Here is a 14,598-nt window from a genome sequence, read left to right on the forward strand (position 1 = left end):
CGTCTGAAATGCAGCATCCACACTGGCTGCCCTTGTTGGATTCGGCCATAACAAGACATGTTCTGGGCTGAGACATTCTGACTAGGATGCTAGATTGTTAACAGGTTACATGCTGCATTAAAACTCAGATAGCACAAAGAATGCCTGAAAGGGAACAGTAAACTTTGGCTGAGCGATTGTCACATGCCAGAAGGATGCTAGCGCTGGGAACAGCTGACAGTAGCTAACAAGGGTGTAAGAATAAGAGTTTGGGGGTCAAACACAGCTTGGTGGAAGTCCTGGCCTCACTTACCAGCCAGGTGACTCTGGTGAAGTTACTTAACACCTGTGTTTGACCTGGTACTTGCACTGCTGGGAACTGATCCTACAGGTGTAATAATGGGAGATGCTCACGGAGTGCCGGGTCCTTTCTGGGCATGTTACACACGTTAGCTCGTTAAAGGCTCACACAACTCTGAGAGGTAATAATGTTGCTCTCCACAGTAAACTGAGGCACAGAGTGGATGGCCTGCCAAGGTCGAGTTAGTTGGCACTCATGAGAGGCAGCGTGGAACACGGTCAAGTGCATGGAGTCTAGGGCCGGATTTTGTGGGTTCCACCCCAGCCCTGCTATTACGTAGCTAAGGCTACCATAGTGTTTGCTTCATAAAAACTCCCACGTGGTGTTTTACTCTGAGGGAAGTAGGATCTTCCCTGATGTCACTGATGCATGCTCTGTCTGCGGATTTCAAAGTGATTTCTGTTTGCAGAAACAGGAGCCATTCCACTCAATTCCTATAGCAGCAGTGTATCCTATAAATCCTCTTGGGTGGTTTTGCTCAGCCCACAGCTTGCCTCAGCATGGAAAGAATTAGATCAGTTTTACCATGCCTATTTTGGGGATCTAGACTCAACTGGCCAGATGTAATGTAATTTATATCAAGCAGCTCACCTCAAATGCTATGTCTCTGGGATCACTTGCTCCCCTCCTACTCCACAGCTGGTGGCTTTGTGTGTCCCAGACCCAGGGGGATCTGCCTTCATCATGCCACAGCTGCCTCCATCTCAGCCCCTCTCCAGACACCTCTGTGAGCCTCATCAGCTGAGCAACAACTTTTAACATCAGCCATGGCTCTGGTAGAGAATTTAGAAGTGTGGACACACATTACAATAGTCTTTGATGTTACCCAATATCACACTTTTCTCCAATTTCTAGCTCTCTCATTTATTCATTCATTCATTGGACAAATATTTATTGAAGAGCTACAATATGCCTGCCATACACTATGGTAGATGCTGGGGAAACAAAGGTGAATGTGTGAATATCAGTGTTCCTGACCTCATAGATCTTACATTTTAATAGAGAAACCAATACAAAAGTAAACACATTTATAATGCGGTGGTGTTAATAAGTGCTATTGGGGAAAATAAATCAGGGTAAAGTGTTAGGGAGTGGACAGGTGCTATGTTAGAACGGTAAGGAAAGGCCACCGTGAAGAGGTGACATTTGAAATTGGACCTGAATGAAACGAAGGAGAGAGTCATGTGAAGATAAGGAAGAACTTTCCAACCAAACCAACAGCAGTGCAAAGGCCCTGGGGCACGAGGGTGCTTGATGGGTTAAAGCAGCAACAAAAACGTCTGCATGGTTGTTACATGGTAAAGGAGGAGGAGAGCAATGGAAAGTCAGGTCAGGTGGGGGCCATGACCAGAGGAAATAGGTTCTTATTGACCATGATGAAGATCTGGGATTTGCTCTCAGTATAACAAGTCACTGGAAGGTGAGAACAGGGAATGACACGAACTGATTGACTTTTTAAAAGTTTGATCATTTTGGCTTCTGTGTGGGAATAGACTGTGGAACCAGAAGGGAAGTCAGGAGACTAATCAGGAGACTCCAGATGAGAGAAGATGACTGTTTGAATTAGGGATGGAAGTGGCAAGCATGGTCAGATTTGAGGTGGACTTTGACAGTTTGGTCAACAGGATCTGCAAAGAGGTTTGTTGTGGATGAGAAAGGCAGAGAAGAATGAATTTGGGGTGAACAATGCTGTCTTTCTCTGAGGTGGACATTTGTGTATCAACTTACGTTTTCTGTGCATATCTTTCTAACACACCAGATCTAAAATTCACTGGACCAGAAATCCTTAGTAATTCTGTTCTCATCTCTTTTTCTCTCCTTAATAGTGACTCCCCTGGTACTTTGCACATAGTAAGTGCACAATAAAAGTGGTGAAACAAGTAAATATGTTTGTGAATACATTGTCTCTAAATTTTAGTATTTGTCCTGGATTTGCTGTATGGTTTGGGGGAAATGGTTCGTTTTCTGACTCATTTCCTATTATGAAATAAGATTCATCATATTTGCCTTGGTAACGTTAAGTGCAGTGTCAATATACATAATGGTGGCTGGCAAACAATTTGAGGTTAGGCAGTGGAGAATCCTGTTTTCTATGGCAACGCAGAAAGAATCATGGGCATAATTTGGGAAAACTGTCTTACTGAGCAGTCACTTAATATCCTGCATTTCAGACTTGGAGGGTTGATTGTCAGCACTCTCTCCTGTGCCACTGGCAGACACTGTTGATTGAGTGTTCTTCCCTGGGAGGTCTGGAAACAGCTTCAGAATCCTTCTCAGCATAGCACTTCGAGTTGCCATCCCTGCCTGACCCAGTCTGCTGATCTCATGTTGAATAAATGAAAGCCCAGAGATAGTAAATGACTTTCCCTCAACTACCCAAGCAGTTGGAGGTCAAACCAGAACATGAACCTGAACCCTGACTCCTAGGCCAATGTGCTTTGAAGCAGATGTTGACAGAATGACATGGGCGCATGCAGGCAAGATCAGATGTGACCAGAAGGAGCTCTCTTGGCGTGTGAAGGGCCCAGAGTGAGGTTCCACAATCAGTGGGGAGGCAGGGAAGCCCCTCAAAACGGGCTTGGAGTAGAAAGGGGTCCCGAAGTTTATTGCTCCAACAGATACTTTCTGCACCACCAGAGGAAAAGTTGACTGTCATCTAGGGTTCTTAATTCACTTTATGACTCTTTAAGGACAAAGGACATGTACATTAGCCTCTTTTATCCACTCAAATCATGGAGCATGTGTTGATCTGACACACCAATCCTGCCATTGAGGTGGATTTTTTTTCTTCTTTTATGAAATACCTACAAAATCAAAGAGCACTCTCTCATTGCCTACTGAATCTGGGTTCAGTCACCTCTGATCCATCACAGAACAGCTGTTTAATTTCCTCAACTCAGAAAGTGACACAGATATCATTTCAGGTGTTTTAGCAGATGCACCATCACTGGGGACCTAGTCCTTGTGGTTGAAAATGATGGATGCTTTGATTTAAATCAGCATTGTATTCTGCTCAGGCCTTTCAGATAGCTGCCCTCTTCTCCAGGTTCTCAGCAATAAAAGGTCTTGCTCATTTATTCTTACACAGATTTGATTTACCCGTTAATATGCCAGGAAAGAAATATGCCTTCTGTTTTTTAAAAAAGTTTCTATTTAAGAGAGATATCTCAGTAAATTAACCCAAATTTTAAATGTGAGAATGATCTTTAAGCCGAACCTGCAATTGAGTGAAACCTGGCCACTTGGGACAATGACTAGTTTTATTTTTTTGCCAGAATTCTTTAATAGACCATTAAGCTCTTTATGCAGTTGGTAATTCTCATTTTAATGGTTTGCCTTAATTTGAGATTTTAGTGAATTGGAGTATTTTAGATAACGTGGAAGAGATTATTAAAATCCCGATAGGAAAAATACTCATCTCCTCATAAAATATGTAGAACGTATCCCTTACATTTTTGTTGAGATTGTTAATAGTATATTTTAAAGCATAAAGTCAAACACTTTACATTGGAATTCATGGCTTAAACCAGAATAAATCTTCGGGGCTCACAGGCTGGAGAGCAGTGATTAAATCTGAAGGATTTTCATACACCTGACAACAATGGCAGGCTCTTGACAGTCTGACCTAAAGTGAAAGGCATGGTATTGGGAGGAGCGGGATCCAGACTCTAGGCTCAGTTCTCTCCTTAACTTGATGAATGACCTAAGTACATTATATGTGCCCACCCAGAATGGGAAATTCAATTTCCTCATCTAGAAAACAAAAGCATAGGACTAATGAATTTTAAAGGTTCTTCAGAGAAATTTCAATTTGTGAATTATGGTGTTGCATTATCTAAACATGTTTTAACAACAGATTGGATTCTTTTTTCTATTGTAAAAGTGACACATTTACATTTCCTGAATATGATTCAGGAAATACAGCAAAAGAAAAAAGAAAAACAGAAATTATTGGCAACCCCTCCAGTTCAGAGTTAAGCACTACTCATACTTCAGTGCATTTGTTTTTATGATTTTATATGTATACTAGAGGCCCGGTGCACAAAAATTTGTGCACTCGGGGGAAGGGGGGGTCCCTCAGCCCGGCCTGTGCCCTCTCGCAGTCTGAGACCCCCTCGGGAGATTACCTGCTGGCTTAGGCCTGCTTCTGGGTGGCAGAGGGCAGGCCCAATCCCTAGGTGCAGCATAATAATGAAATCACACTACAATTTTCTATCTATGTCTTTCCCATGGCATCAGTTAGCTCCTTTGAGAGTATACTTTTAATGATCCATAATGCCTCATCCTATAGACTTATAATTTATTTAACTATTCTCTATTAACTGGAAATATTTCACTGTTTTACCTCTTTCACTTAAATATTTATCTATGTCTCTGATTATTTCTTTGAAGATATTTCTAAATATGTTACCAGGGATAAATTATGCACATTTATTTTAAAACTTTGGCATCAGGATTATGATTTGTCAAGTGTTCTGTCCTTCTCAATTTTCTAAAAGACTTTGGGTAAAATTGGCACTTTTTAAATGAATTTTACTCTTCTTGTCAGCATCAGCATTCAAAGCTATATATTTTCCTCTAGACAGTGCTTTAGTTATATTCCACAATTTTTGATATATTGCTGTATTATCATTTGATTTAAAATATTTTTTAAAATTTTTGTTATGTTTTTTTCTTTGACTGAAGAATTATTCAGAAGAGTCTTGTTTTATTTCCAAATACTTGGAGGTTTCTAGATGTCTTATTTTCATTGATTTCTAATTTAATTTCATTGTCATAAATGACATATTCTGTACCAGTTATTCAAAATTTTTTATCTTACAACCTTTATACTCTTAAAAATTATTGAAGACCTAAAGAGCTTTTATTTGTGTGCATTATATCTGTTTATATTTACCATGGTAGAAATTAAAACAGAAGTTTTTAAAAAATGTATCAGCCATTTAAAAATAACATTTTAAGGTAATTCATATTTTTATGGAAAACAATTCTATTTTTCATGACAATGAAAAGGTAGTGAACAAAGTGAGATTGGTTTATATTTTTGCAAAGTTCTTTAATATTTGGCTTAAAAAAACAATTGGATTTGCTTCTTTATTCAATCTGTTGTCATGTCAGAAGTCATTTATCCTCTGGAAAACTTCCTGTACACTCAGGAGAGAATGAGAATGAAAAAGACAAAACAAGTACCATATGATTTCACTCATATGTGCAATTTATTGAACAAACTGAACTACCAAGCAAAATAGAGACAGACTCACAGATAGCAGGCAGACAGCTCTGGTGGTGGGTAGGTGTTGGGGTTGGGGATGGAGGGATTGAACAAAAAAGAAAAGAGAGAATCATGGACAAGGACAATAGTGAGATGATTGCAGGGAGAAGGGGATAGGTGGAGGTAGAAGAAGATATAGAGGGATAAGTGCTGATGGGAAAAATAAAGTCTATAATAATAAAAGCATAATATGTTAATTAGATCAGACAGCCGAACAACCTTCCGGATGTCCTTCCGGACAAAGCTGAGGCTGAGAGAGTCAAGCCCCTTGCACAAATTTTGTGCATCGGGCCTCTATTAAAATAATGAAAAAAGAAGGCAAATAATGTCTCAATATTTCAAAAATAGTTATGATCTTGTGAACCTCCTAACAGGGTCTCAGGGACTCCATGGGCTTGAAGATTTTGAGAAACTCTGATTTACATGATTTTTGTCCTTCTCAGTATTTTGAGATGTTTTTATAGTCAAGCATGTGGTCTGTTGTGATGAATGTTCATGCACATCTGAAAAGAAAATGTATTCTGCAGTTGCTGCGTAGTGTGTTCTATAAATGTCAATTAGGTCAAAGTGGTTTGTAGAGTTGTTCAAATGTTCTTTATCTTACTGATTTTTTTTTTAATTTCTATCAGTTTCTGAGAGGGAGGTGTTAAAACATCCTACTGAGATTACATATCTGTATTTCTCTCTTTAGATCTGTGAAATTATGCTTCTGTATTTTGAATTTTTGTTATCAAGTGTATTCATATCTAGGATTGCTACACCGTTTTGATTTTAAATGGATAAAACATATATTCCTATATCTGGTCATTCTCTTTGTCCTAAAGTCTACTCTGTGGGGTACTATATAGATCTCCAAGTTTCCAATGTTTTCTGTTTGCATGGCTTATATTTTTCGAATGCTTTACTTTTAACCAGTTTGTGTCTTTAGATTTAAAATATATTAGAGAGAGAGAGAGACAGAGAGAGAGAGAGAGAGAGAGAGAGAGAGAGAGAGAGAGATTCCTGCATTGTTGTTTTTTATCCAGTCTGATGTTTGCCTTTTACTTAATGTGTTTACAATCCATTTATATTTAAAGCAATTATCAATATGGTTTCAATTAAGTCTGCCATCTTGACATTTAATTTTTATTTGTTTCATCTGGTTTATGTTTCTCTGTCCCGCTTTTCTGCCTTCTCTTGGGTAAGACAATTGTGTTTTCTTTTAGTATTTTGTTTGATTCTCTTCTGTGTTCTTTTCAGCTAGTACTCCTTGTATTGTTTTTAATGGTGCTCTAGCTTAAAGGCTACAATAGGCAAGGATGGACTGGCTCCCGGCACTTGAGCGTATCACAGCTACCTTCAATTAATGTTATATTACTTTACAAAGATCATTAAAACAGTATAATTTCTTTCTCACCTACCCAATCTTTTTGCTTTCATTGTTATACTAGAGGCACAGTGCACAAATTTGCCCACGGGTGGAGTCCTGCCGGCCCAGCCCCAATCTGCTGATTGGGGCTGGGCCTGTCAGGAAGAGGAGATGGCAGGAGGTTGGCCAGCCAGCCCACCCAGATCAGGGCCCAATCAGGGCTGGGCCGGCTGGGGGGAGGGGCCGCTGGTGATTGGCCAGCCCTGTCCTCAGTTGGGGTGAGGAGACTGATTGAGGGTGGGGCCAGCCATGGGGAGGGGCTGTGGACAGTGGGCCAGCTGGTTGCACCCCTTAATGGCTACAGGGGAGGCCGATCAGGGGTCAGTGGCTGGGGGAGGGGCCTGGGAGGTTGGCCAGCCAGCTCCACCCCCAATTGGCGTGTGGGTGGCCAATTGGGTGTGGGGCTGGCTGGGGGGAGGGGCCGTGGGCCGATTGGGGTGGTGGGGGCTGGTCAGGGTTGGGGCCGGCTGTGGGGAGGGTCTGTGGGCAGTGGGCCAGCCAGCCCTGCCCCTGAATGGGGTGGGGCGGCCCATCAGGGGCCAGTGGCCTTGAAGAGGGGCCATAGGTGGTTGGCCGGCTGGCCGTGCCCCTGATCAGAGTGAGGGAGCTGATCGGGGGTGGAGCTGGCTAGGGGAAGAGGCTGTGGGCTAATTGGAGTGATTGGGGCCCATCAGGAGCAGGGCCAGCCAGGGGGGAGGGGCCGCAGGCTGTTGGCTGGCTGGCCCTGCCCCAGATGGGGGTGGGGGGGCTCATTGGGGGCAGGGCTGGCCAGGGGGAGGGGCTGCAGGAGGTTAGCTGGCCAGCCCCACCTCCTGATTGGGCTGGTTCGCTGGCCTCAGTGGGCATCATAGCAACCAGTCATTCTGGTCATTATGGTGTTCTGGTTGCTGGCTTTTTACATATGTAGATACTTAACTACTAAGTAGCTGTAAACCCCACAGTTCATTATTGTTATTTTAAATGCTTAATAGTCTTTTAAAGAATTTTAAAATAAATATAATAACAATGATAAACCTGTGAATTCACCCCTTCTTGTGTTCTTGATTCATTCCTGCCCATCATTGTTTCCACTAGGGTTATTTCCCTCTAGAAATAATATTTTTAAAATCATTTCTAGTAGTTCAGATATGCAATAGATACTTTCCTACTTCTGTTGATAGTGTTTTATTTTGTATTTGTATTGTTTAACAACCTTATTGAGGCATAAATTGCATAACATAAAATTCGCTCATTTTAAGTATATAGTTCAATGATTATTAGTAAACTTATAGACCTGTACAATCATCACCGAAATTCGGTTTTAGACTATTTCTATCTCCCAGAAAGTCCCTTAATACCCATTTGTAGACCATTACCCTGTTCACCCACAGTTGCAGGCAATCACTAATCTACTTTTATGGAGATTTCACATAAATGGAATTATACAATATTTGTGTAGTTTTTTGCTTATTTTCATTTAGCATAATGTTTGTGAGGTTTATCCACATTATATTATGTCAATGGCTTATTTTTATTGATAAATAGTAAACATTTGGTTAGATGAATATTCTACATTTTCATTACCCATTAATCAGTTGATGAACATTTATATTGTCTTCAATGTTCGGCTATTATAATGAAGCCACTATAAACACATGCCCACAAGTCTTGTGTCAACCTATCTTCATTTCTTTTGGGTAAATAACTTGTAGTGGAATTTCTAAGTCATATCTTAATTTTATGTTTAGGGGTTTTTTTTGTGTATTTTGTGTATTTTTTTTGTCTTGTCAAAACAAGGCCACCAAAAATTAGGTTGCCTCCCCAAAAAATGGGGAGAGAGGATTTTATGTTTAGTTTTTTAGAATACTACAAAATGATTTTCCAAAGTGGCTGCCCTATTTTACATTCTCACAAGGAACAGGATCTACTTTCATATTTGAAAGTCACTTTTTGCTGGATATCTAAATCTAGGTTGATAGTTTAACATTTTTCTTTCTTTAAATATGTAGTACCATAGTGTTATGGCCACAGTTATTTCTCGTAAGTCGGTTGTCATTTTTATATTCTTCTGTGTGTAGTATGTCTTTTTCCTCTTCATGTTTTTAATAGTTTCTCTTTAATTTTGAATTTTAGAGTTTAACAATGATGTTTCTAGATGTGGTCATCTCAGAGTTTAATGAGCTTCTTGGATTTATGCATTGACATCTTTAATTAATTTGGAGAAAATTTTGGCCATTATCTATTCAGATATTTCTTCTGCATCATTCTCTCCTATATTTGGGACTCTTATTATACATATGTTTGAATACTTTATATTGTCCCACAGATCTTTATTTTAATTTTTGACTGGATAAAGTATTGGCTTTACAGACTTACTCTTTGGTACTTTATGGGATTCTAACCCATTATTCTAGCCCATGTGAAACTCTAAAATTTATTAGGAGTTCATCTGGCTTCTCCTTATACCTCTCTAGTAAATTCTTCTTTTTCCCACTATTACACAAAAGATGAAAGCAGACATGTGTTTATTTTCTCATGAAAAGCGCTCATCACTTTATGGAATTCAGTCCATTTAAGTTTCTCTTTCATCAGCTTTCTGAAGGGGTTTTAAAAGTCTGTGATTGTGTAGTGCATGTGGCTTTTCCTTTTTGAGAGTTGCACAATGGTTTCCTACAACTTTCTATATTTGCTATAAATGGAAGTTTTTGTGTTCTTTACTTATTTTTTTAAAGGCTCCTGAATTCCAGAAAGATTGTTCTGAGTCACATTTTTACTAACAGAGTATTGAAACTTCATTTATACTCTACCAAAAATAATAACACCAAAAATTTAAATGCACAGCCCAGAGCCATACTTACTGAAGACTTCCTCTTTGATAAGTTTATTTATGATTCCACTACTGAAATTCTATGTCTCTTTTTGCCTTGCCTTCCATACCATGTGTCCCGAAAACACAGCACCAAGAAAACTCCATCCAAATGCACAATATTTATTATGTAAAGCATTTGCCCTGAGGCTCTTTCTCCTTAACCTATTCTGATAAACTAGCTTGGCTAACCTGAAAAGTAACTTAAAAATCTCCAGACCCCTCATTTTCTTGATTCCAGCACCAATCCTCCATAGAGGGCTTCTTGTTTTTCCTACTCTTGACACCCTAACTCTCTGGAAACAAACAAACAAAAAAAGATAAATCTCAGTGACAGGAAGCATGTGACTTCTCCAAGTTTTGGAAATTTCCAAAGGTACTGACATGCGCAACAGACACCCGCATCCCAAACCCCAATCTAGAAGATAAGGAATATGTATAATCAGCCCAACATCTCATACCAGGAACTGCCCTTTAGTGCATTTCCCTGTGGCTTCTTCCCTCTTCCTCTTTACCTTCCTCTCTTCTAGCTTTTGGACTTACCACAAACCCTTCTTAAAAAGGGAGAGCAAATGAAAGAATGCATGGGTAATAGAAGAAGATTTACTTTTTTAGATGCCTTCTTTAGCCCGAAAATGGTTAGAAATATAGAGCAAGTCACTGGATGTTCTTACTTTTAGGGAGGTGATCATGAAGTACAGGGCGTTAATAGTCTGCAGCTCAACAAGGCCCAGCGGCATAAGCGTAATTATATGTCACTTGCATATCATCTGGATTATTTATTTTTTTATTTGCAATCTCACCCAGAATGAGTGTGTGCCTATTATTAACTCATCTGATTAACAACTTACGAATCTTTTCTGATCTTATCCATTTGGCTCTCCAGATCTTTTCACCAGCCCCATTTTCTCCCTGGTCTCAAACCATTATGTATCAAATAAGAATATGACTCCTTGCTCAGGTGCTGATTTAAGACATTCAAATTAAATTTCGCATGAAAGACGTCCACATTCAGGGGTTAAATCCTCTTTCGGTTCTATCTCCATTTGGTTTTTGATTCTGTATAAATCGAATTTTGTGATAGGAGAAGGCATACATGAACACACACAGTACACATGCATGCTGAATTCTTTGAGGTAATGCTGTCTGCTCTGCCAAATAGGATTCCAAATCTCAGGGGCTTACCAGAAAAGAGGTTTATTTCCCACTCATGTAAAACCCTATTGACAGTGTGATAGGGGAGGAGGCTGAGGAACTAGGAGGGTGCTCCATGCAGTCACTCAGAGACCTGGGCTGAGAGAGGCTCTGCCGTCTTCAACACTTGGCTCCAGAGATCAGTGTGAAGAAGAGACACGAGGGTCCTGCAGGGAGCGCGATGGGCAAGCCTGAGAGTGGCATTCTGTAATTCTGTTCCTACCCCATTGGTCGGAACTCAGTCACAGGGTCACTCTTGAGCTGGCAACCATAGCCCTCGTTGGGAAACCATGTTCCAGAGACAGATTTATACTATGGAAGGAGCACAACCTTTGGTGGGCTTTCAGCCATCTCCATACAAATAAATACACCTGAGACTGCATGGCTGTGCTTCTTAGTTCTTCTATGATAAGTCTCCAAGACTTTTAAAGCTGAGGAGGTAAGGAAAAGGGCAGTGGGGCCGGAGACTTCATGCTAAGCACGGAGGACTGAAGCTAGTGGAGCTGCTGCCAGAATAGACTCACTTAGAAATAACCCGTTCATGAGAAGTGAGGATTGTCTTGCCTTTCAGTCATGCAGTCTTTCATTCATTTATCAGTCATTATCCGAAACCACTGATTAAGTGCTGAGGCTACAATAAAACATTTAAACCATACAGCAGGTAAGTGCTCTAATGGGTTTATGTGCAACACGGATATGGAAGTTATATGCATTATTCTAGCGGAGGAGACTGGCCATGAGAAATTCCCAGCACAGAGGTCTCTGTGCCCATTGGATTTCTAACATTTTCTTACTACAGTACATCCTCACTTAACATCAGTAGGTTTTTTGGAAACTGCAACATTAGGCAAAATGACATATATTAGAACCAGTTTTACCACGGGCTAAGTGATATAAATAAGAATTAAGTTGCAAGTGTTGAAGATGGCAGAACCTCTCTTAACCCAGGTCTCTGAGTGACTGCATGGAGCAGCATATTTCTGGTCACAAAGACATCACCTAACTTCTAAATAAAGACCCCAAGCACTTCTAATATTAAACATTGAAATAAATGTGAGCTATACACATATTTTTAAAAGAGCAATAAAAACAAGTAAAGTAATTATTTTCCAACCAGCTTATTCCAGTACAGGGTCACGAGGGCCAGAGCTCAGGGCACCAGGCGGGCACCCACCCCGGACAGGACCCCTTGTCCTTCCATCACAGGGCGCGTCACACCCACCCACACTCACTCAGACTGAGACCATGTAGATACTCAGGCCACCTAACAGGCACATTTTTGGAAAGGGGAAGGAAACAGGAGTACCAGAGAAAACCCAAGCAGGCAGGGAGAGCATCCGAACTCCACACAGACGTTGACCCAAGGCTGGGAATCAATTTTGTTTCGTCATCAGCGTCATAATGAAACAACTTGAATGAAATGATGTTATTGAAGGACTTGCTGTATACTCCTTTGCACGTATGCAGCCCTAGTTCTAACTTTACACTCCACTCTCCAGGACAGGAACATGGTCATATTTCCTTAGTAGAAAGGTCTTTCTGACCACAGATTGTTTGCAGGATGGATTAAAGGGCAGTGAACTTAGAGGCAGAGAGAGTCAAGATGCTACTGTTCTAGCCTTCGCTGGTTCTTTCTTCCTATGGGACAAAATTTAAACTCCTACCCGTAACTCACAAGCCCTTGCCTGGCAGTCTAGCTGCATTTTCCATGGTTTCAAACCCTAATCCCTAACTCTGCTTAACATCAATGGGTTTTTGGAAATTTCTGCAATATTGGTCTACTCATAGTATTTCATACTTCAACACATCATCCCAGGCTCCTGCCTACTCTTCCCATCTCCCTACTTGTCGTCTCCCTACTTGTTCCCATCTACCTTTCAACATTCAGCAAAATGGCCCTTCCTTAGGGAAAGCTTCTCTAAGGCCGCCTCAGAAGACAGAGTCAGAGAGACAGCGCCCTTTGACAATCTCACTGATTTTCTGGGCCGCCAGGAAGGAATCAGAGATGACTGAGGCTAAGGTGACTGGGTGGAAGGTGGTGCCACAGTTGAAGCAGGGAGCACGGGAAGACTAGCAGGCCTGGTGGGACAATTAGAAGTTCAGTTCCAAAAATGGTACAGTTGCTTTCCTATAAGTAATTTTTTTTTTTTTTGCTTCATGAGTTTTAAATTTCAAATATAGAGTAAGACTCATCAAATACTTCCATGTATTTACAACTCAAATGAATATCTAGACCTTTCTAAAGGAAAGTAAGAAATAGTTGCATAAAAGACCACTATTCATAGATTTGATGCTGTTTTCCCCCAGGTTTTAGCATGAAAGCACAGGGTAGGGTGAAAGGAATCATTTTCACAGTCTTGACTAGTCAGAACTAGAACAGGTTTGCAATACTGTTCACCCCTAATTAATACCTATAAAGACTAGCACCCGTTACCACTGTAAGTCTTAAGCTCAGTTTTTACCTTTACCTTTCCTTTTTGCCTTTTTACGTAAGTGAAGATTCATGATAATAGCTAAAGATCGAAGTGAATGAATGTGGACATGTACCTCACTGTCATGGATGTATAAAACTGATCACAATTTGTTTTTGACACCTACTTAGCTAAGCTACTTCACATAAAGTTACCTCTGTCAATCCAGGCTTGCCTTTAGAGTCTCCTCTCCTCACACCCTTCCTGCCTCCATTTCTCCTTTTTCTGATACCTCCAACCTGCCTTCCTGCCCATTTGCATTCTGACCATTGCTTTCACAGCCAGTTAATTGTTAAATCCTGAACATCGCATTTCATGGTGTTTCTCATATCCATCCCTTCCCTAATATTACTGCTGCATCTCCGTAATCCAACCCCTCAATGCCTTGAGATTACCAACATTTACAACCCATCTCCACGCCAATGCAACCTAGTGTGCAGTTTTTTAAAGTAAACTTGATAGATCCCATACCTTACTGAGTGAAATATACTCATATTAGTAATTGCCCTGGCACTCAAAAATTTTATCTACATGGCCACAGCTCTCCCTTCCGATCTTATAACTCACCACTGCTTGGCTTAGCTTTGCATTCCAACTCAATGGGTTGTTCGCTGGTCCTTAAACAAGCCTCTTGCTCATAAGACCTTGATTCATCTTAGTTCTACCCACTGTGCATATCAAATGCCTCCCTCTTTCTTTGAGGCTTTCTAGATTTTGCTGGTGGGTGGGATCTTTCATCTCTTTAAAGGACCCACCCTTATCACTGGTACCATCTTCTCCCTGGAGACAAGATTTTGAAACTTTAACCATGCCATCTCTCCCTCCTGTCCCTGACCACCCCTCCCCCCTTTCCCTACCCAGAGTGGTCACTGAGTTCGCTAATATTTCTGCAATGTCTCTGGCATTGCTCATTGCCTAATTTGGTTCCTTCTTGCCACTGGCTTAGATAATTCTATCAGAAATGCAGCAAGTTGATTTCTACCCTCGTAAAGTTCCTTTGAGATGACAGGTCTCTTGGCTCCTGCCTTTGTTACTTTCCAATCCAGCCTTGACACCACAACTAAAATT

General features: G+C 40.7%; 1 protein-coding gene across 3 annotated transcripts in view; it reads left to right on the forward strand.

Annotated features, from left to right (window-relative positions):
• The window catches only part of RCAN2 (regulator of calcineurin 2), a 246,135-nt gene that overhangs the window by 123,841 nt on the left and 107,696 nt on the right, over nt 1-14,598 (forward strand). The window lies entirely within an intron of this gene.

Source organism: Myotis myotis, unplaced genomic scaffold (assembly GCF_014108235.1).
Source record: "Myotis myotis isolate mMyoMyo1 unplaced genomic scaffold, mMyoMyo1.p scaffold_m19_p_7, whole genome shotgun sequence".
NCBI classification, from domain to species: Eukaryota; Metazoa; Chordata; class Mammalia; order Chiroptera; family Vespertilionidae; genus Myotis; species Myotis myotis.